General features: G+C 43.3%; 1 protein-coding gene across 1 annotated transcript in view; it reads right to left on the reverse strand.

Moving 5' to 3' along the window:
* CUNH1orf21 (chromosome unknown C1orf21 homolog) overlaps positions 1–22,168 on the reverse strand; it is a 233,649-nt gene extending 211,481 nt beyond the window's left edge. Inside the window, exon 1 of the mRNA XM_003785627.3 lies at positions 21,823–22,168. The gene's annotated coding sequence lies outside the window, so the exon portion shown is untranslated. The remainder of the gene's footprint in view (positions 1–21,822) is intronic.
* Between the last annotated feature and the right edge of the window lie 10 nt (positions 22,169–22,178).

The raw sequence follows: 22,178 nt of genomic DNA on the forward strand, positions 1-22,178 counted from the left end.
AAATCTCCTGTTCACATTCAAGTCAACTGACTGTGAGTAGACAAAATAGTGTTTTCAGGATACCTGGAAGTGGGGTGCTACTATAACCTAAGAATGCAGACGGTAGCTTTCTGGCTTTACTAATAATCTCTCCTCGATGCTGCAGGTATTTTCTCTTATGGTTCACTTTCTTAAAGGCTTTTCAAAATCTACCAAATTGATTTCATGACTCATTAACAGACTACCTCCTACAGTTTGGGAAGCGCTGACCTACACCAAGTGTTTTGGAAAGTGTGGTCTAGAGACCACCTGCATCAGAACAGAACATACAAAATAAGCAAATTCCTGGGCTCCATCTCAGACCTACTGAACAGATTATCTCTTGGTAAAGCCCAGGAACTTCCGTTTCAGTAAGCTTCCCAAGGTGATCCTGATGCATGTTGAAGTCTGCAACTAGTCTAGACCATTATCTAGTCACGAGTCATAAGGAAAAGAGATCCAAAAAGGCTAAGTGACTTTTCAAGGTCACGTTGCTAACAGTGGGGATCCTCGCCTCCTGTTTTCCTGGTTAGCATCCTTTAACTACATGGACCACCCATGGCTCCCTATTCCCATGTCCAAGGCAGTATCTCACAACTTTACTCAGTGGCCACATTTTCAGTGCCTAGGAGAGCGTCATGTCTAGATAAAGGTTAGGAAGGACCACTGGAATGTATGACTTGTCATTTTTTAAATGAAAGTTCCAAGACGTAGGCACCAAAAATCACACATATATCTAATCCAATGAGCAACCCCTTGTCTAACAAGTACTAATCTGCATCAAATACACCTTTGACCTAACAAAATTTCAAGGGTTAAAAAACAAATAATGGAAGTGAAGGTGGGTTGCTTTCCCTCCAGGTAAGAAGAAAACATTACAAAAGAATCAAAACTGGCCAAAAGAATCAATCCGTTTGTAATGAGAACTGCCAGTTTTAGCCCCTAAAATCATAAAACTTGCAAATGGTTTTCCAGGATTTAAACAAAGGAACAATATTCACCAAAAAAAGCAAGTCAATTTAGGATGCTAAGTAAAGCTACATGTAAGAAAGTAAAAATAGACCGTGGAATTGGAATATTTATTACCAAATCTATAGTCTGGTTAGGCTACCTGATTTAATCTTTCTACTACAAACAATACCATTTTTTTCACCAGACAGGCTCCTCCATCTAATTCAGCTCACATGGTCAAGCTTCGGTGTGCACAGTCATTGCCACAGTAAGACCACTGCTCATTGAGAATTCTGTGGCATCATATTTGCCTTCTCTTCCAGAAGCAGCCCAACAATGGTTTTCCCACCATCTAAAATCAAATTAATTCAATGTGTACTTTATGAGCAGCTATTAATTCTAGCTCAGTTTGGGGCTCCAGGGGAGTGGAAAGAGATAACTCTGCAGTTCTCAAGTCACATCTTCGGTTGCAAAAACACTCAATGTGTACGTAAGTATCATGTTATTATTACAAATCACATAAGAAGGTACACAATGGGCCTCAGATCTACCTGGGAGAAGGAGGAAGCAACAGCAACGTGTACAAAGACAATGTTTTTCAGGGAAATAGGCAACTCTGAGGTCGGGTGACCCTGCCTTGCTCCTCCTCTGAGTTTGAGACTCCTCCTATCTTCCTTTCCTTTGGACTTCCTGGCAAATAAATAGAAAAAGAGGAATGAAAACGTCCCCACCGCATACATAGGCTATATTTTCAATGGTAAAGACGTTTCTCCCCAAAGCTCTAAGAGTAAGGGCAAAGCTGACATGTCCTGTCATTTCATTTCCCATCTCCCACTCCGAGAACCCCTGCAGTGAGACAGCTGAGCACATCCACAGTCTCCAGCCTCAAGGCCTCGGGGTACCGGGCAGTTCTCAGAAACACACTCGCCTGGTAGGGCCAGGTCTGACCAGAGCTACTTCAGAGACTTACTGACAAGCTCTGCAGCCACCCAGAACAAGACATAGTCTACAGATTTCAAACACATTAATGAACTCTCTCTAAAAAAAAAAAAAATCAACCCTGACATTAGTGATGTTAATACAAACATCAATGCTAATCCAAAGCAAGGACTCACTGCTTTATTCTGGTCATCCGTAAGACGGTGAGGGTCAGTGCAAATAAGTTCTCGAACTGCCAGCAGGGGCACTGTGTGATTTTATGTGATGTGCAGATGAGCTTCACTCTGGGGTCTGAGAAGGCACATTTTTAAGTTTTTTAAGGATTTCTCCCACGTGCATTGTATCATACATATATGCACACGTACATCACCGCATGCGTGAAACCCATCGTTCCCTCACTTGAAGAAATTAAGACATTGCTCATGGTGGACACGGAAAGATCACCCCAGCAACAGAGGACCACCAAAGAGATACCAGCAAGAACAGCAGAGATCAGATTACTTTCGCTCCCTCTTGGGGTCTTCGGATGACTATATCCTGGGAGTTAAATCCTCCAGATGTGTAAAACACGGTGCCTTCTGATGCTCCCTGCCGGCAGTCACCAACAGAATCATTTCTAGAAAGGCTGAGGGAAACATCTGGGTTTCCCAAGCAAAGTTAAACTGTCGTCACTCAGGGTCACAGGCAGAAATTTCTCTCTGTATGAGTAGCAGGAACATCTGTCCTTGTGCAAAGCAATGATGTATTTTTATCCTATAACGCTGATAGTGATTCTTCCTTCATAAGACTACAGGGAAACTCAGGGCCAGACTCGCAGCCTACCTTTAATACAATCAGGCAGGGCCTCATGGAATGCAGTTGTGGATATTATCTCCCTGCTGGTTTCATCTGTGCCATTTTTGTTTTAGTTTCTTTGTCTTTATTATTGCATTTCTTTAAGAAACAAGCATATAACTAAGTACACAGGCATGGTTTATCCTATCTGAGGCTTCCCCTCAGGGCTGTTCAGTACCTGTGAGGACATTCCCAAGCACAGAAACACACTGACATTACCTTGAGTCTAGAATTCATATCTTCCAGCACACCCTCCTTCCACAAGAAACCTCTGGCTGGCCTACTGACAAATGTGAGGGGTGCAATACCCTCATCTTAATAGCAGACAATCGTCTAGTCTTCTTTGTACACAGTAATTAAACCTGTCTTCATCATTTTCTAAGAAAATCCTTGTTTTATCTAACAGGAATATTTTTTAAAATGAAGGTTAAGAAAGTAAAATAACTAAAAACAGAAAAATTTTCAATGATATAATACTTGCCATGGAATTTATCACATTAAAAAGCTGTCTGTACTTTTTCAATAAAGGGAGACAGAAGTGGATTGCAAAGTCTTTCCATCCCAGTTTTTCTTCGGGTTTTTATTAGACATTAAATAGCCATGTCAAATAATTTCTAAATATACAATCATCTCGGCCTAACGTTAGCTGTCCCAACTATATTATTAGCACCATAAGTTTCATATCTCACATCCAGATCAGGAGCCCTGAGAGACAAACTGGGTGGACTAAAGGCAAATTCTAGCTTATGGCAGCATACACGGAAGCTAATGGCCACTCTGGAAATACATACAAACCAACAACCTTTAATTGCATTGGCTTAAGGGAAAGATAGCATTGAACTCTCCACACTCCAGTTTCCCAGTAGCTGCACTCTACTGCAAAGAACAAATAAATATTCTTAATCATTTTGCAATCATTAATAAAGCAGTAATGATCCCTAATTCACTTACAAAAGAGCCCTTGAGAGCCTAGAGAAGACAGCAGGTTTTCCCAGCCTGCTTAAAAGCCAAAACCTGGGGCGGTGCCCTAACTCAGTGGTTAGGGTGCCAGCCACACACAAAGAGGCTAGAGGGTTCAAATACAGCCCGGGCCAGCTAGACAATGACAACTGCAACAAAAAAACAGCAAGGCGTTGTGACGGGTGCCTGTAGTCTCAGCTACCTGGAAAGTTGAGGCAAAAGAATCACTTAAGCCCAAGAGTTAGAGGTTGCTGTGAGCTGTGACGCCACCGCACTTTACCGAGGGTGACTTGGTAAGACTATTTCTCAAAAAACAAAAAACAAAAAAACCGACCAAAACCTGCAATCTAGATGGGACCTCATGGATTCTTGCATTTGATTACAAATTTTCTCATAAGCCACACGTATTCACGTTGAAACAAAAAATATGTTGGCAGTGAAATACAGAGAATTAATAAAGCATTTTCTCCAAATTGGAAATATTTCATTTACATTTTCTCTGTAGGACTTTAGAATGGCTTGAGAGAAGCATCTCTAGTTGATGCAGACATTTAGGGGAAAAATATTTTTGGCAAATTAATCTTCCATTAGGTCAGACAAGACTAATCCAAAGGCTATACATAGTAAAAGAAAATCTGAAAACTGACAACAAATTCTTGTTCAATACCATCACGTACCATTAGCAACCTTCAACCTACATAAAATTCATTGTACATAATTTCAATTTACAGATACATCCACCTGGAAATGATCTGGCTCTCACTGTCTCCATGTCACACAGTGAACCAAGTGGAATCTGAGATATTCTTATGCTATTACAAAACTAGTCAAGATAATTCAACATCTTCAAAAGTTAGGGTAAAAGTATAAAATCCTGAATATCCATCTAAAAATCATCCTTTATCTCAGTATAAACCTCAAACTCAACTCTGACTTCATGGACAAATCTTTTTTTTTTTTTTTTTTGAGACGGAGCCTCAAGCTATCCCCCTGGGTAGAGTGCCATGGCATCACGCTCACAGCAACCTCCAACTCCTGGGCTCAAGCAAGTCTCCTGCCTCAGCCTCCCAAGTAGCTGGGACTTCAGGTGCCCACCACAATGCCTGGCCATTTTTTGGTTGCAGCCATCATTGTTGTTTGGCGGGCCCGGGCTGTGGATTCGAACCCGCCACCTTAGGTGTATGTGGCTGGCGCCTTAGCCGCGTGAGCCACAGGCACCGAGCCTCATGGAAAAATCTTCACCTATCCAGATACAAACATAATTATTGGAACATTGCTTCCAAAGCCATATTTCTTAGACACACACACAAAAAAATCACCGATCTTTTTTCTAATAGAGTTATTTTTCTCTTTTATTGACCAGAACAATAAATTCTTATGAAAACCCTGCAGTATATTTACTAGGTATTATTTTAAAATTTAAGATTGGGACACTTGATTTCAATTCATATTGAGAAAATAAATTTTCTACTGTCCGTACACTTTCTTCTCCACAGAGCATGTCTAATAGATCACTTTTATTTCTCATAAGTTTGCCAGTTTTTCACACTTTATCCCTATCCTGCTGCATGTCTTTCCCTGCCATTATACAGATTTATACAAATGTTGCTAGCTACTCTGCAGAGCTGCTACAGAAAGAGCGCAATGCCAACTGGGGGGTACAGCCTAGAACAGTCAGATACTTCGCAGTAGCTCACAGACAAGGGGAATGAAACAATGAATACCCAGAAGCCCTGGAGTCAGCAGGAAAAACCAGGCGTTGTGGCAGATGAGCCACAGAGGTAGAGTGGGGCAAGTGGCCCAGGTCCTCACTCGGTAAGGAGCTGACTGGCATTCTGTAAAAAGCTAGTCATTCATAACCAAGAGTTACATTATTTTGGTGAAGATGACTTTCTTCTTATTCTTCCTGTTTTAACTCAACAAGACCCTTTATGGATCTCTTTATTCCAGTAGGACACCCGAAAGGGGACTTGTGTTAAAAATCCACAGCCTTCTCCTCCCTGCCCCCAAGCCCACGTTCACATTCCACACCCCACAAACCTTCCATCACAGCCTCCTTCACTGACTTCCTCCCCAAGATTTTGAGACGATTTCTTTCTATAAAAAGTAAAGATCAGAGTCAACTCCAACAGAAGAACCAACTCACTGCAAAGTACAAGAGCTGTGACTTATCTGGACCAAGAAGAAGCCAACGCATGCTCCCACTGGGTTTAGCCCACTGAGGTCATCCCAACTATTAGGACATGCTAGAGGAAATTTTCTTTGAAAATTAAGTAAGAATAAAAAAAAAAGTGCTGAATAGGAAATGGAAATGTTGGAAACTACCCACATTTTTCACCTTCTCAGCTGAAATAACTCAGTATTCTTTTATAGAGAAAGAATGCTGACATCTAAACCCCTTAGGTCACTGCGAGAATAAGCCAAGTGATGAAGGCACAGACTTGGCTCCACGATGTTCTGATGGAGCATTGTCGGGATTAAATAAAAACACCCTAATTTTCCATTTTTGTTAGGCAGGAGACGCCACCAGATCGGGATGCAAGAGAAAAAGCCGTGAAACCTGACCAGCCTCACAACTGCTTTTTCAAATGTCAGACTATCCCCAGAGGGTGGTAAAGCCTTTAGAGGACCTGCCCTCACACTCTAGCCAGTGAGCAGGAGTTCAGCGCTATTTCCCACCACTTCTCAGGGATTCTCCACTCCTCACAAACACCTAACACAGATACAAATTCCTCCTGGATGATAAACATTTTAACGAATAGCTCAATTTTGCAAAAATCCGAGTCCTAGCAAATGACCCAAATAATAACCCTTTGTTGATCTGGATTCAAAATAATGAATGATGAATAAAAAAAAATATCAAGGCAATAAAATGTTCAGGACAGTAGTGAGTTCTCACAAACAGGATGGGACACAAAAGTTTCTTCCAGGATGGGGTTTGCCAAGAAACACAAACCCTGCACCCTGGGCTGCAACTGCAGAATAAATTCACTCACCTTCTCTGTTACTCAGCTGTCTATTTAATGAAAAGAAATGTTTCAGTTTGATTTGCAAATAAACCACCCTCCACAAAAAATCAGCCATTCCCCACTGTGATGTAACAATATTAACATTTACACGTGTTCCAGCTTTAATAGAGCAATTTTAATGTTTTACCAAGTGTATTGAGTCATCTACCTACTCAGCAAGGAAATACTAAATTGCTACAATTTCGACGTAGGACACTTTTCTCATTCTTAGCTGCCTAATCTCAGTATTATTGAGTTATTAGTTCCCCAACTGCTCAGCCTTGCGTCAATCATCTCAGGTAACAAAGTTAGAGGCTGGATTAGTAAACAAAAATGAGAACCCAGGCTCCTCATGACCCACACGGTGGATTCTAAACCTCCAGAGTGGAAGGCTATGGCTCCTTCCCTCACCCAACAGCCTTTAGCCCATCAGCAATGAAATCTGCAAAATCTGCAAAGCCTAAGGGTCCTCCGCAAACGGTTTCCTTTTTTATCATGACTCGCATCGGTGCAAAAGATGTATCATTTTTATTTTAGAGGTCTTCATACTTGATTTTTTAAAAAGGGTAAACAAGAGGGTGGCACCTGTGGCTCAAGGGAGTGGGGCCCCAGCCCCATACACCAGAGGTGGTGGTGGGTTCAAACCCGGCCTTGGCCAAAAACTGCAAAAAAAAAAAAAAAAAAAAAACCAAAAGGTAAATAGTGATGTCAAATATAACATTCATCTCAGTAGCCATGAATAATTTGCTAGACACCTGGTACATTTCTTCAAATGCCCCTATTCCTGTCCCCTCTTTTCTCCAGGCCCTGCAAAAGGCATCATGCCTCAAACGTAAGCAGGTAAGAGATGTATTAGCGTGATCAAAATAACCCCCTATGATGTATTTTATTTGCTTTGAGGGAAAAATGGTGTTTGTGGGTCTCCGAATCTGCATGTGCTCATCTGTTTAACAGATGCACGCTCCGTGCTAAGTGGGTGAGGCGGGACTCGGGATGTCACCCATGGGGGAGGTTATGCTTAGCTTAGAAAGAAAATCTCACCTGAGAGATTTTCCAAGTTTTCATATTAAATGTTACCAGACAGATGGAGTTGTATATTCCTTCAATTTGAGGGACATACCCTTTAGGTCCCTATTTAATTTTTTCCCACTTATCTGAGGTACATAAAATGTTATAGCCATAGTTAGTTTCACACCAAAGACTCAATTCCTTCCAAAAGTTAGGGTGGAGGGCAGTGTCAAAAAGAGAGGGAAAAAACTCTTACTCTGAAAACGCATCCACATTTAGACCTGCGGCCTTCGCAAGTCTCCCTTACCAGGCAGCTGGTCTGTCACAGCACCAGGAAGCAGAGTGAGGCTCAAGTCCTTCCTGAATGGGCCTTTAAAGCAGCAATCAGGAAAACGCCTGTATATTCAGAATGCACTTCTGTAAATTACAAGGTTGTCTTCAGGCTGTGTGCAGAAGACAGGCTGTGTTAACCCAGTCTAACCTCCTTACAGCTCTGATCCTCCAGGCTACCTAACACCCTGCCACAAATGAGAATCTAAAGCCTATTTGGCAAAGAACACCACTTGATCGTAAAAATCAGTGTTTATTCTCTTTTTCTTAAAAAGACATCACTCCTTCACCCTCACTCTAATCCCACCTTTGTGGCTGACAACATGTAAGATCCCCCTCATCTTGTTATTGTATGATCTAACCATGTAGCAGAAAACCAAGATGAACTCACACGCATTTCATTTCTGAATATATTTATTTTACTTCCTTGGTAATCCCAGGAGTTTATTTGATTATATTTGGTTCATTTTCAACTTGGCTAGTCTGACATATGATATATATTTTTTTGAGACTATGTCGCTCACTATGTCGTTTCACTATGTTGCTCTCTGTAGAGTGCCATAGCATCACAGCTCACAGCAACCTAAAACTCTTGTACTTCAGCGATTCTCCTGCCTCAGCCTCCCAAGTATCTGGGACTACAGACACCTGCCACAATGCCCACTATTTTTTTTGTTATAGTTGTCATTGTTGTTTAGCCAGTTTGGGCTGGGTTTGAACCTGCCAGCCCTGGAATATATGGCCGGCACCCTAACCACTGAGCTATGGGTGCCTAACCTGATGATTTTTTTTTAAATGAAAAATTAAAACCCAAGGAAGAGGTTTTCTCTTCATATAGAACATCATGAAACTCTCATTTGAGATTATAGTAAGAGAAAGCATTTATCCTGACATTTTAACCTAAAGCAAGGTTAGTCACTCAAATATTATGAAAATAGAAGGAAATACCATTACATAAACCATCCACTTGGGGCTTGAAAAGGCACATGCCCCTACAGATCAGAGAATACCCCGAGGATTCCATCTTCATTCTTACACTGACCTCCTCATTTTGATAGAAGTAAATTTTTTCTCACTTCAGTCCCTTGAAACAGCCAAGTCTAAAAGTCCCCAGGGAAAGAGGCTGAGTAACTTCAGGAGCGCTCTGTCAGTTCCAACGCTGGAGATGCACCTTTCTAAAGAGGAAGGGATTCCAAGCAGCTTTGCAGTAATTTCCACATAACTTTGGGAAGTCACAATTCCTGAGGACACCAGATTCCCTTGTGACCAACTACTCATCTGAATGCTCCTTCCCACCCTTATCCCCTTCATCAACTGCATTCTCTGGTGAAAACACCAGTGGAAGGAGTAGTAGAAATGGGGTAATTGAGAAAATAAAACATGATATAACTTCAAAGCATAGGAAGAGAAATTAGTGCTGGGTCTGACGAAAACATGCCAAATAATGATTCAGATAAAACATCGATGAATAAGTTTCACTTTGGGATATAATCTATAAGGTAATCTCTGATGAATACAGAAAAAGATATTTAAATTTTGAGAAGTTGGAGAAATAGACACACGTAGTCTTTTTTAATTTTTTAAACTCTTTTTTTTTTTTTTTGAGACAGAGTCTTACCCTGTGGCCCCAAGGTAAAGTGTCTTGGTGTCATAGCTCACAGCAACCTCAATCTCTTGGGTTCAAGCAATCCTCTTGCCTCAGCCTCCCGAGTAGGTGGGACTACAGGTGCCTGCCACAATGCCCGGTGATTTTTAGGTCTTGCTCTAGCTGGTCTAGAACTCCTAAACTCAGGCAACGCACCTGCCTTGGCCTCCCAGAGTGCTGGGATTACAGGCATGAGCCACTGTGCCCAGCTTTAGTCTCTGAAATTTTAAGAGTATAAATGTTAACTTTCTGGGATGAGCCCTGCTGTGGTTTGAATGCCTGTCTCTTCCCAGACTCAGGTTGAAATGTAACTGGGAGTGTCACAGTATCAAGAGGTGGGACCTTTAAGAGCTGATGAGGCCATGAGAGCCCCACCCTCATGGGCGGGGTTAGTGCCAGTATAAAGGGCAGGTCAGCTCTCTCTTGCTTTCTCTTGGCTCTTCTTCTCTCCTCTAGAGGATGCAGCACAAGAACTACCCTGGAAGCAGAAACCACGCCCTTACAAGACACCAAATCTGCTGGTACCTTGATCTTGAGCTTCCCAACCTCCAGAACCTTGAGAAATAAATTTGTGTTCTTTATAAATTGCCCAGTTTTAGTAGGTCTGTTATTGGCAGTAAAGAGCAGGTAAGACAGGCCTCCATTGAGCAAATGGACAGATTAACAGCACTTGAAGTTCTTAACAAGATACTCTAGCAAAAAATTTTGCATCTTTTATGCCCTATTTTTTCTTGTACTATTTCTAGGCTTAGGTATGTTTAGATACACAAATACCACTGTGTTACACTTGCCCAGCGTATTCAGTACAGTAACCTGCTTACAGGTTTTAGCATAGAAGGAATAGGTCATATCATATAGCTTAGGCACGCAGTAGGCAACACCATCTAGATTTGTGGAAGTACACTTTTATGATGTGTGCACAATGATGACATTGCCTACTGACACATATCTAACAGCATATCCCCGTTGTTATGAGATGGGATTCACGACTGCATAATCTGTATGTATAATCTATAGCTGCAGTCCACAACCCCCAGACCACAGACTGGTACCAGTCTGTGCCCTGTTAGGAACCAGACCGCACAGTGGGAAGGGAACGGGCTTCATCTGTCATGGTCTCCCATCACCCCCAGATGGGACCAGCTAGTTGCAGGAAAACAAGCTCAGGGCTCCCACTGTTTCTGCATTATGTGAGTAGCGTAATTACTTCATTATATATTACAATGTAATAATAATAAAAATAAAGTGCACACTAAATATAATCTGCTTCAATGATCCAGAAACCATCTTTTCCATTCCCCAGTCCACAGAAAAATTGTCTTCCATGAAGGACAATGTGGCACCAGACCCCGGTGCCAAAAAGGTTGAGGACCCACTGATGTATACTATTTATAGAAAAGATGATACAATGTGATTTGTTTCAAAAAGAAGTAGTAGATGAGGAAAAATAAAAATCGGATCACTGAGAGAGGAGACAGAATCAGTCAGGAGTTGAAAGCCTGATTTGAGAAGGAGAGCCTGGATTCCAGTTTCAGCACCACCACTTATTAGCTATGAGACCATGGTCAAGATCCCTTCCTGTCTACAAAGCAGAAACAACAGCTCAAAGAGTTAAAGAAATAACGCATGTAACATACAGAGCACAGTACCTGGGCACAGAGTAATTGCTCAATATATCTTATCTTTTATTATCACTGCTGTCAATTATTGCCATTGTTTTCAAGATCACACAGCTAGAGTTAGGAGGTGATAGAACTGGATAGAATGTGCTGAATCCAAAGCCCATATTCTCCCCACTACACTATGTGCCCCGCCCACCGCTACCTTGAGTCTCCCAGTGGAGCCTGAGAACAAGTGACAATCATACTTTACAATAAGCTTCCCTATTTATACTACAAACCTTAGAACATTGCTTGTCAGCTTCCACTTCTGGAATCAGACGATGAGCTATCTGTTGTTGTAACTGAACGTGCCCTTACTATTTGTTGATGGCTTATTCACCTGCTGAAATCGAAAATAATATCTATGTATTTTTATCCCTTTAGAAATCAATAAGCACACTCATAAATTCACAACGATTACACACTGTGCTGTTTCATCATCCTCCCAAAACACAGCTCCAAATTTTTGCTATGTTGCTGGCATAAATTATATACAGCTAAACTCAGATTCCCAACATAAAGAACTAACAAAGTGATAAAGTGTTAAACTATGCGTGCAAGGTAAGCTAACACTGTAATGCTGCCATGCTAAGAAGCCAAACAGAGTTTTTAACAGAGAGGAATCATGTTGATAGACTCCCCTAAGGTAAATAGCCCCATCTCTATTTAATAACAGACAAGACGGATCCTGAGAGAACCTGGTCAGTATTATTTTTTTATGCAAAAATCCTGACAATGGGCCAATGTTTGGTGCTTCCTCTTTCCTCCTGTCTCTTTGAGTCTCTTTCACCATCCTTTGAAAAAGTGAGGCTCCCCTGACCCCACTGTTCAGTTTTCCTCTTCTACATACTTTCATTAGGCAATGTCACATCTAAACACGACAGCTTCAACTACCATGTTTACAAACACTCTACTTCAATCCTTGATTCATGCAGCCATTTAACAAATAAGTGCCAGACTCCTGTTGTATCCTCCTTTCAAAACAAAGGCCCTAAAACAGATAGTCTTGCCCTCATTGACCTTACAGTTGGGGAGGGTTAACATTTCTGAAAGAACCTCAAAAAATGAATGTGCAATTCCAATACCAGAAAGTGCACGCAGGCGAGGAGGTGCATGGTGCAGTAAGAGGACGGATGGGGGAGATCTGACCCCATCGTGGAAATTAGGGAATGCTTCCCTGAGAAAACGGTGACTGAGCTGAGATCAAACTCATAATGTGATCCCACACCTCTCTTCTGAACTCCAGAACAGAATTTCAATTACCTATTAGCTATCTCCATCTATGACAATACACACACCTAAAACTCAACATATTTCGAACTGAGTTAATTGTCTTCCCCCCAATGCCTGGATTCCCTACCTCAGTGAGTTATGACCCATCCAGAAAACCTGCAGCTATCCTTTACTCTATCTGCTTTCATCAAACTCTACGTGCAATGGTCACTGAGTCCTATCAATTCTGTTCCCTAAATCCTCTTCTCTGTCCTCTCTCTCAATGTTCAGGCATTAGCTCAGCTCTCAGCATCTCCTACCAAGCTGGTAGTAGAGTTCACTTGCTCTGCTTCTTTCTGTCCCCTCCAGTCTATCTACACTTATGAAAGAACCAGCTATCATGCAAATGATGTCTCTTCCCTCTTCGTAATCTGTCCATGCCTTCCATTGCCTATAATTTGGGCAAAAATCCAGACTCTCAGCATGACCTAAGAGGATTTTTATAGTTCATCAGCCTCAGTTCTGATCATTTTCCATCACATGTGAGAAGTCCGGTCATATCAACTCACAACCACGTGGCCCCACATCATTGCTTGGCTTCTTCCTGAAATGCCTTACTTTGTCTTCTATCTTCCCCAAGTCCCCTTTTCCCCAAATGCCAGCCTGGGAACTAGTCTATGAGTCCACGGTAAAATGAGAAAAATTACAAGTTAGCGAACCAGTGTGAGTTCCCCAATATTTTTAGCAATGTAAGCCGTGGCCTAAAGGACTGTGTAGCTTTCAATTGTCATTTCAAATAGCTCCCTTTGAAGCTATTTTGTGAAACCTTTGATGGCTTCTATGTTGGCATACTCTCATTTATTGTCCAAACTGGGACCCTCTGAGAGTAAAGGGGGTGCTATTATTAACTAAGTTGGACAGTGGGAACAAGCCAGGGCTGCCCCCGGGAAAGGGCGGTATAGGATCTAGCTCCCACTAGCCAGAGCTGGGCGCTCTCTTATCTCAACTCCCAAAGCACCTTTGTCTTTTCACCACATATCGTGTTCGCCTGTCATTTCCCCTGTTTGTCTGAACACTCCACAAAGGCTGGGCCAGGCCTTTATATCTCTCTATCTCCAGCATCTCTCCAGTGCCCAGCACCGAGAGGACACAAGGCGTCATCAACAAAGTAAATGTTTGTTCAATAAATTATTTCAGTGAATAATAAAGATTAGGTGCCTTAACCTTGACCAACCAGGGAATTAAAAAATTCCCACTATCTTTCCTCATTCTAACTATACTCTTTCATTTGGTTAAAGAGAGTTTTAAACGGGAGAGAGGTCTTCACAGAAATTCTAAGCCCCACATCAATCACCAGCTGTCAGACTCGGGGCCTGTGGCTCAAGTGGCTAAGGCGCCAGCCACATACACCTAAGGTGGTGGGTTCGAATCCAGCCCGGGCCCACCAAACAACAATGACGGCTGCAACCAAAAAATAGCTGGGCATTGTGGTGGGTGCCTGTGGTCCCAGCTCCTTGGGAGGCTAAGGCAGGAGACTCGCTTGAGCCCAGAGGTTGCTGTGAGCTGTGATGCCACAGCACTCTACCCAGGAGGACAGCTTGAGTCTCTGTCTCAAAAATAAAAAATAAAATAAAAAAATAACCAGCTGTCATCAACCAACAGCCACTTACTCAGCACAGTCTGCACTTAAGGTCTAGTGGTTATGCATGATAAAAGGGCTTACATTTGACTAGGGACCAAAAAATACACAAATGAAACTAAAAATTAATAAAGAAACAAACTAAGCTTAAAATACATGTTACAGGAGTTCATGGAAGGTGAGGAAGAAACCGCTGTTATGACAGGGGAAGGGCTCTTTGGAAGAGGTGAGATTTGAAAAGAGACGAGAGAAATGGCTGAGATTGCAAGAGAAACAGCAGACGGGAAGAGGGGATGTGCCAAGGCCAGGCGGGTGTGGGTACTGGGGAGGCCATGGAGGGTAAGCATAAGATTTGTTTGGGGAGTTGTATCTAAAGGGTCATAGCTTCCTGGCACAGAAACCAGAGCCTCTGAATTTTCAGCAAACACTAAGGAACTCAGTGACACTCCTAGATTCTCACTTCCTTCATCAAAATAGTTTCTGCCTGAAACATATAATGAGATATATGACTCTTATCCCTTTATAACTTATTAATTATAAGAACTGCTACAAAATTATCTTAGGAAAATTGCTTTTGGCAGAACTTTCAGATAGAACTGCTGAAGTCACTGCTTGGCAAGCATTAACCATCTGGGCCTTTGAAAAGTTCTCTGCAAATTACAGCCTGGAGGCCTGCAGCACCTCTTTACTTTACACCTGGCCTTTCAGTGGTCTCTTAAAAACACTGTAGTGTTAATGTTGGGGTTCTACAATACCGTAAACAACCATGTATACACCTGCTTGTGAACTTGGGGTTCAGAGAGAAGCTTAGAGGAGAAGCTATGTTACATACTCCACCCGTCGGGATTATTGAGGGTGTTTCCCGAACCACATACATCTGTGATGATGGGTATGAAAAATGACCCCACACTTTAGTGACAACTATCAACTCCTTATTCCCCATCGTACCCAGTTCAGGTGGGAAAAACCGTAAGTCACCAAGTGAAATGGAATACAGTAGAACCTCCACAGTTGGCCACCTCCTTAAGGTGACCTAATTTTCATAGACTGGACATGCACCACACGTACATATTAGTACAGGAGGCCTCCAGTCCCTTTCATTGAACACCTCCAAGTGTAGGCCAGTTTGTGACAGTCCCCTGGATGGTCAACTTACAGAGGTTCTACTGTATATTCTAACACGCAATTTAACAATGAACTGAAACTACTGCAATATCCATGGCACTCAAAAAAGAGATTCTTACTTTAAAACCATCATCTACCGCTCTACTTTCACGCACCTTCTTCCAAAAGCCCTGAAGCACTCAGGATGTTGCATAACTAGAGCTGGATCTACTTTTGAAGTGAAGTTTTTTAAAAGGAACAATCCAAATTTGTATGTAATGAGTCAATGGGATATGTTTTTCCAGTAGTAATCTTAAATTTACTACTCCTCCCCTGCCCCCCCATGACCCTGTTCATAGTGCCAAAATAGGCTACAACCTTATAGGGGAAATTAGCAATCTCAGGTGTTAGCTAAAGAATCTTTGCTTGGCATAAATATGTCCCATGAGTTTACAAAACTTTTCATGGAGAGCAGCAAAACCACAACAAACGAGAAAAAACAAAAATTGTTCGGGCTATAGTAATATTTCTTTAACCAACACTTACTTAACCAAAGTAGAAAAAAAAAAAAAGTAATGAAGATGAAATTAAATAACCTATTCTATTTCTGTGATTAGCAAGTTGAATCTGGTGTGCAGCAAAGCCTTTCACTGGTACTAGTATGGAAACCTGTGAAGTGCTTTTCAAGATATGTTGTCGAAATCCTTAAAAATAACAATAATCATCAAGATACTTCCTTCACCTGTTATCCAACGGAGGCTGTAATAGCTACATGAAGTGAAGAAGCAAAGCGCTTCACTATTATTAAATGGCTTAAGGGCCTTAAAAAGTCAACAGCACATATAACATAGTGGAATCGAAAATGAAAACAAAGATAGAAAGAGCCCTCAACTTGGAGGTGCTCAATTTTTCTACAAGGTCTCAAGTGTGTGGATGTCGATTCATGAATGCTATAAACACATCTGCTGAGATGGCAGGAGCCTGGGAAACAGGCAGAGGCAGGTATGCGCTGGAAGATCTGAAGGCTTGATGGGGGAGAAGTGGGTGGTAGGAATAAGGAAGGCAAGTGGGGCGGAGCAGGACAACAGAAGGGGGCAAAGTAGGACAGCAGAGCCCCCCCCCCCCAGGGCAGAAGGAAGCCCAGGGCAGGACGCTTATATTGGGCATACAGGAGGGAAGAATCAAAGAGAAAGTGGATCTGGAGATAGGGTTAAAATACCATACTTGAAAAGCTCATTCAGACACATAAACCTGAAGTCTTGCAGACAAAAGTAAGATGGTGGGATAAGAAGCAGGAGGGCCTATGGATAAAAATCTGTAGGACTGAAAAACATGAAAACTCTTCAGAAAGAACAGGAAGGTGAAGGGATGTTTGGCAAAGGTGAACAAAGAGGGAAAGAGAGAGAGAATAGGTTTGGGGAGGAGCCACAAGGTGCTGGGAGCCTGAGTGAGCTCAGAGAACCCACAGGTCTCAACTTCCCTTTTTGAAAGTTATTGTAGAGATAGCAGCAATGAATTGAGGTGGGGCTTCCTGAGCTTCCCAAGACCTCTTGATCTTGGGAAGTCCAAGTCCTTGATCCAGGTACATTCTGGAGGGGACTCCAGTATGAAAAATCCTGATTGCTATGGCTGGAGCCAAACGTCAGATTAGGCAGGGTACATGAAAGGACTCTGAAAACCACAAAGCGCACTCTAAATATGAAGCACTGTTATTCTCTGAGCCCCTCGGGCAAGCAAGGTGAAGACCACAGCTACAATCATAAGGGAAGGAACAGCTATCAAATGTAGGAATCACATTTACATCTTTGTATTTACCTGGAAGGATTTGGAGAACATCCTCCTTAGTAAAGTATCACAAGCACGGTAAAGCCAGCATCCGATGTACTCAGTACTAATATGAAACTAGCAAATGAACAACTGCATTCCCACAGGAGAGAAAAACATATTTAAATTCAAGAAAGGGGGAAGGGGGGAGGAGTAGGAGGTGTGGCAAGCTCAGTGTAGGGGTATACGGCACACCTTCTGGGTGAAGGGCTCCTCTACAACTGGACTTTACTTAACAGACTTACGCAAACAGTGTTACCTAATCATATGTACCCTTCCATTAATCTGAATTTTTTAAAAAAAGAAAAGAAATTATACATATTCCAAATCAGGATGCTCCTAACTAGAAATTCTGGCAATGTGAGAGGATACCAGGCTTGGTACGTTTATTTTCCTGTCAAATATGTTCTAACATTCTACATGAGGCATAATACAGAGCTCTTCATAAACTATCACATGGATTTATTTTTTTTTTATTTTTGCAGTTTTTGGCCGGGGTTGGGTTTAAACCCACCACCTCCAACCTATGGGGCCGGTGCCCTACTCCTTTGAGCCACAGGCGCCACCCTCATAGGGATTTATTAAAGCTGAAGTCTCCTCTTCAAGGAGGTTTTGACACATTACAGATCTTAACAAATGGGGTAAATTCCATTCAACTGAATCACTCATGGAGTGACTTCCAAGTGCAAGGTAAAGTGCTGGCTGCTAGCAGGGTTACTGAGATGACCCGGACAGCCCAACCTTCCGGTAGTTCGTCAGTTAATCTTCTCAGTGTCCATTTTGGATTGGAGAAGTTGCATCTCCTTTCAGAAGTGTAGAGAGAAAGCAACCTTTACATTAGTGACTAGCCTACCACCTGGGAAATACACTGTCCAGAAGCACAGTTAATACAAAAGTGAAGAAGCTTAACTCCCAGCACCTGCAGACACTGTTGCCTGATCGTCTCTATGCTTATCCTAGCCCAGTTTACGTCCAACCACTCCTGTCACAATTGCATAACCACAGCATGTCATGTTGTCTCTTGTTCCAACTAGAACTTATAAAATCAAACTTTAGGACGGAGACAGTCAAGTTAAATGATTGCCTACTTCAAAATACGTATATACATAATTTACATGCCACTTCAGATAAGCTCTTAAATTATGATCTCTGAAAGTCAAAACCATTACTCTTTTTTAAAATATAGTTTCACTGGCGCAATTCTTCCTGCACACAAGCCCTAATCCTGTTTTCACAGTTTTCTAAGCCATACTTTACACCAGTCTACTGCAATCTGCATTTTGTATTTTATCTTATCAAGAACTTAATAAAGCACAACTTTTATTTCCACCGTGCTAGGAGACTTCTAAAATTGAGGATTAAAGAAGGACAGGCCATGCATGAAATGGACAAAAAGGTAGGCACTTGTTGGCCAAAGACACATTAATAAAATAAAAATATCTTTGCAGAGTAAGCTGGGCAAAAAAAGGTCAGTGGAACATCTGAATACCCACCATGTACACTGTGGTGGGTCCTCCCACCTGCATCAGACCATATAATCCTCCCCTCGCCTGGGAGGGAGGTTGCCCTATATCCATTTCCAACATAGTATTTTTAAGAGATACATATTTTTGTGAAACTAAGACCAATCCATTTAATATCTCTGGGTGAATTCCTATTTACTACATGTATAAGTTGATTTACATAATTCTTAAAAGTTGGAGGCAACTCAACTTTTGTATATAAATTATTTCCATGTAAATCTGCATGGCAGGATCAGACCCACTTTACCTTCACTTCTGACTGATGATCAGCACAGCGCCGCTCGGAGGGCTTACTGGAGGGCTACAGTCTACCCACATGAACATACTATCCCTAGAAACTCTCTGATGAGTTTGGATCTCATTCCAACCATGAGAAGGTCCAGAATTAAACAGTTGAAACCACCAAAAATAAGCGGTGCCCACACTCTGAGATGTCTGCAAAACAGCAAGAAAGAAAACACACAGGACCCACAAAGCAATCCCCCCTTATATTTGGTTCCTAAAAGCTAGAGAAAAACAAAGTATCCTAAGACAAGGGAGGTTTAAGCAATTTCTCTGTTAAACGGCATTCTTCTAGTCTTCCTCCAAAATTAGTATCAAGTTATCTCCTTAAGGCCACTCTTCAAGCAGAGCTGGAAGGAAACTTGGAAGGACACAGAACCTCATGACCTGTGTACTCAAGTGAGGAAGCCACTGAAGGTACCGTATATGGCTACAAGTCATACTGATGAGTTTACATGAAGCTGGTGATACTTATCACACACAGTAACCTTCTGGCAAGGTGTCCCTTGCCCTATCTTGCCCTATTGGGATATGTCATGACAGTCCCTCTCCCAGCCTTCCTTTCTCCTTCTTTGAACAAAAAATATCTGCTAGAAGGGGGCTGCATAGTGTCACTCAGGATATGACACTCAAAGCTTGCCTGGTCACAAACCCAACACAGGGCTGAGGCACCATCAACCTGGAAATGACACTCACAATGGTTCAAACCACCTTCCTCCTTTATAAGTGTCATAACATAGTATTTATACCCTGTGATGCTTCAAGAAGATCGAACCATCTCAGTTAGTGGCCTACTAATTCCCCAAAATCCACGTGAAATGATAAAGTGATACGGGCTGGGAAGGGATAAACTAGCTAAGAAAAGAAAATTATCACTCTGATAATTCTCAGAGTGAAACTGAGTCAGCCAAAGCTAGAAGCTAGAACCTCTGGGTCTTTCTAGGATGAGCTTTTAACACTGGAGGAGGTGAGACCTCCCTACCACCCAAGGCCATTTTTATTGGGAAATGTGTCCCAAATCAGATAATGCTAGACAAGAAAAGCACCCGCCCCCTCAGGCAGCTTATCCATCCTGGGGCTGAGCACAACTATCTTTGCGGCTTCCCTTGGGGCCCTGTAGGGCGGTTCTCAGAGCCAGGTTGGCACAGCAGGAAACATTAAAGGACTTGGTATTTCAAGGCAGCTGTTTGTGATCTGTGAAGTGCTAGTCCGGTATTGGTTTAACACCTATACTCTGTTGTCCCATCATTCTCACTTCCTACTTTGTAAGTAGCAAAACAAAAATAGGTGAACCAGTCCAAACGAATTTCCATATAGGACAATGGCATTTCAAAACAGCCAACACAGAACATGTTCTAGTGATCCTACAGCCCAACTCTAGATGTATGAAAATGGGGAGAAGAACCCAAATTCAGTATCTTGGCCTTAAAAGACCCTCCAAAAACACTGCCCTCTCCCCATAACAGAACTCAAGCAGGCCTGGTCCGCTCCACCCATGTTTCTTTCTATCCTGGTACATCCCAATTCTACCAAACTGAAAAGTTATTCTCATTAGGTAGGTGAGCCCCTCCCCTTGAATAGGGAAGTGTTTATTACATCGGTCTGTGTAATGAACTTGTCATTTTCCCCAAAGGGTCAGTACAGTCTCCCAAAAAAAGAAAAAAAGTACTATATGGAGTCTGCGGTGTGCCAGTCCCCCCTCCCCCTATCTGAGTCACAGTACTTAGCCTGTATGGAGGCTCCGGTGGCCAGCGTGTATCACTTTCAGAGTTGCTCCAATAACCGAACTTATGGCTGTCTGTCTTCCAATCACACACAACACAAGCACTGTCTATTTTAAAACAACTTCTCTAAGCCACAGACGATGAAATATATCTCATAGGTCGTCAACTTCCCATTGGAAACAGATTACTTCTCTCTCAAACTGTGCTTCCCATCTGAGACTGGATGCGGGTTTGTGTGTGTATATTTTTATCTTTGACCAAGCAACTCTTGGAGCCAAGAAAGCCACCCCAAATCTTACCAACATGCCTGAGCCATTCAGAGCTTTGGAAGAGAAATGAATGGGTGATGAGAGCCCTTCAGCCCAGGACTCCTTACATACGAATAGTAAGTGGAAGGAGGGGAAAAAAAAACACCTCCGTAAAGGGAGGGGGCAGGGCGGACGATGGGGAAGGACATTAAGCAGCAGACCAAAGGCAGCCGCGGCAGCACTTCGCGAACTGCCTGCAGAGGGGAGTGAAATTCGTTCCGCGTACAATAACCAAGCACCCTCCGGCCGCCTCACAGGGAAACGAATACACCGAGATGGGCAAACGTGCAATGAAACAAGCCATCCCAAAAGGTCAAAACTTCAGAAATCCCGAGGATCACACCACGCACACAAACACATCAATCAGGCGGAGCGGGAGAGGGGACTTGGAGACTTAGCAAAGGATTCTGAATTTTGTTTATTTCTTTCAAGCTTTGGCTGCAAAGTACGCTGGCTACAGGCAAAGCTAGAGAAAGCAGGAAGGCTGAGGGCGGCGGGGGTGTGGGTGGGAAGGGAGGGGTGTCTAACACCAGCCACCCAGGCCTCAGTGTGACGAAAGTCGTCAGCGGCCCCAACCGCATCCTAGCCCCTCCACCCCGGCCAGCAGACGTCCCCTGCAGCTCCCCACCCCAGCTTCCGTCCCTTGCAGCAGTCTCACCCGCCCCGCACCAGCAGTAGCCCCGGCCCCGGCCCCGCGCCGGCAGCGCCACGACCGCGGCACCCATCCCTTCCGCGCGGCAGGCACCCTGCAGGCCTCCCCCGGTGCCTACCCGGGGATGCCGGGGGAGCCGAGCCGGGAGGGCTGCGCCGCCAACGCCCCCAGCCCTAGAGCCAGCGATGGCTCACGCTTACCTTGGGCGCTCCCGGGGGGGCTGAAGGTGGCAAGCCTCCCGCCCCCCGCCGCTTTGCTGCTCGCCTTTTTTCTTCCTCCCTCCTTCTCCTCTTCCTCCTCTTGCCCACAGTGTGTCAGGGGCTTCCCCTCCGCCCCACTGCTTGGAGTAAAAGCCGAAAACCCCGAAGCCGGGCTCGCCTGCGAGTGTGCAGGACGCGGCGGCGCGCGGCCAGCTCTCCAGTAACTGAGCGCGGCACGCAGCTCCCAACTAAAGTGTGAAAGAAGCGGCGGCCGCGGCGGCCGCGGCACGGAGCGTCCCCCGGGAGTGGGCAGGGAGCGAGCAGGAGCTGGCGGGGAGCGAGCGAGGGAGGGGACT

Source organism: Otolemur garnettii, unplaced genomic scaffold (genome assembly GCF_000181295.1).
Source record: "Otolemur garnettii isolate 467f Iridium unplaced genomic scaffold, OtoGar3 scaffold00016, whole genome shotgun sequence".
NCBI classification, from domain to species: domain Eukaryota; kingdom Metazoa; phylum Chordata; class Mammalia; order Primates; family Galagidae; genus Otolemur; species Otolemur garnettii.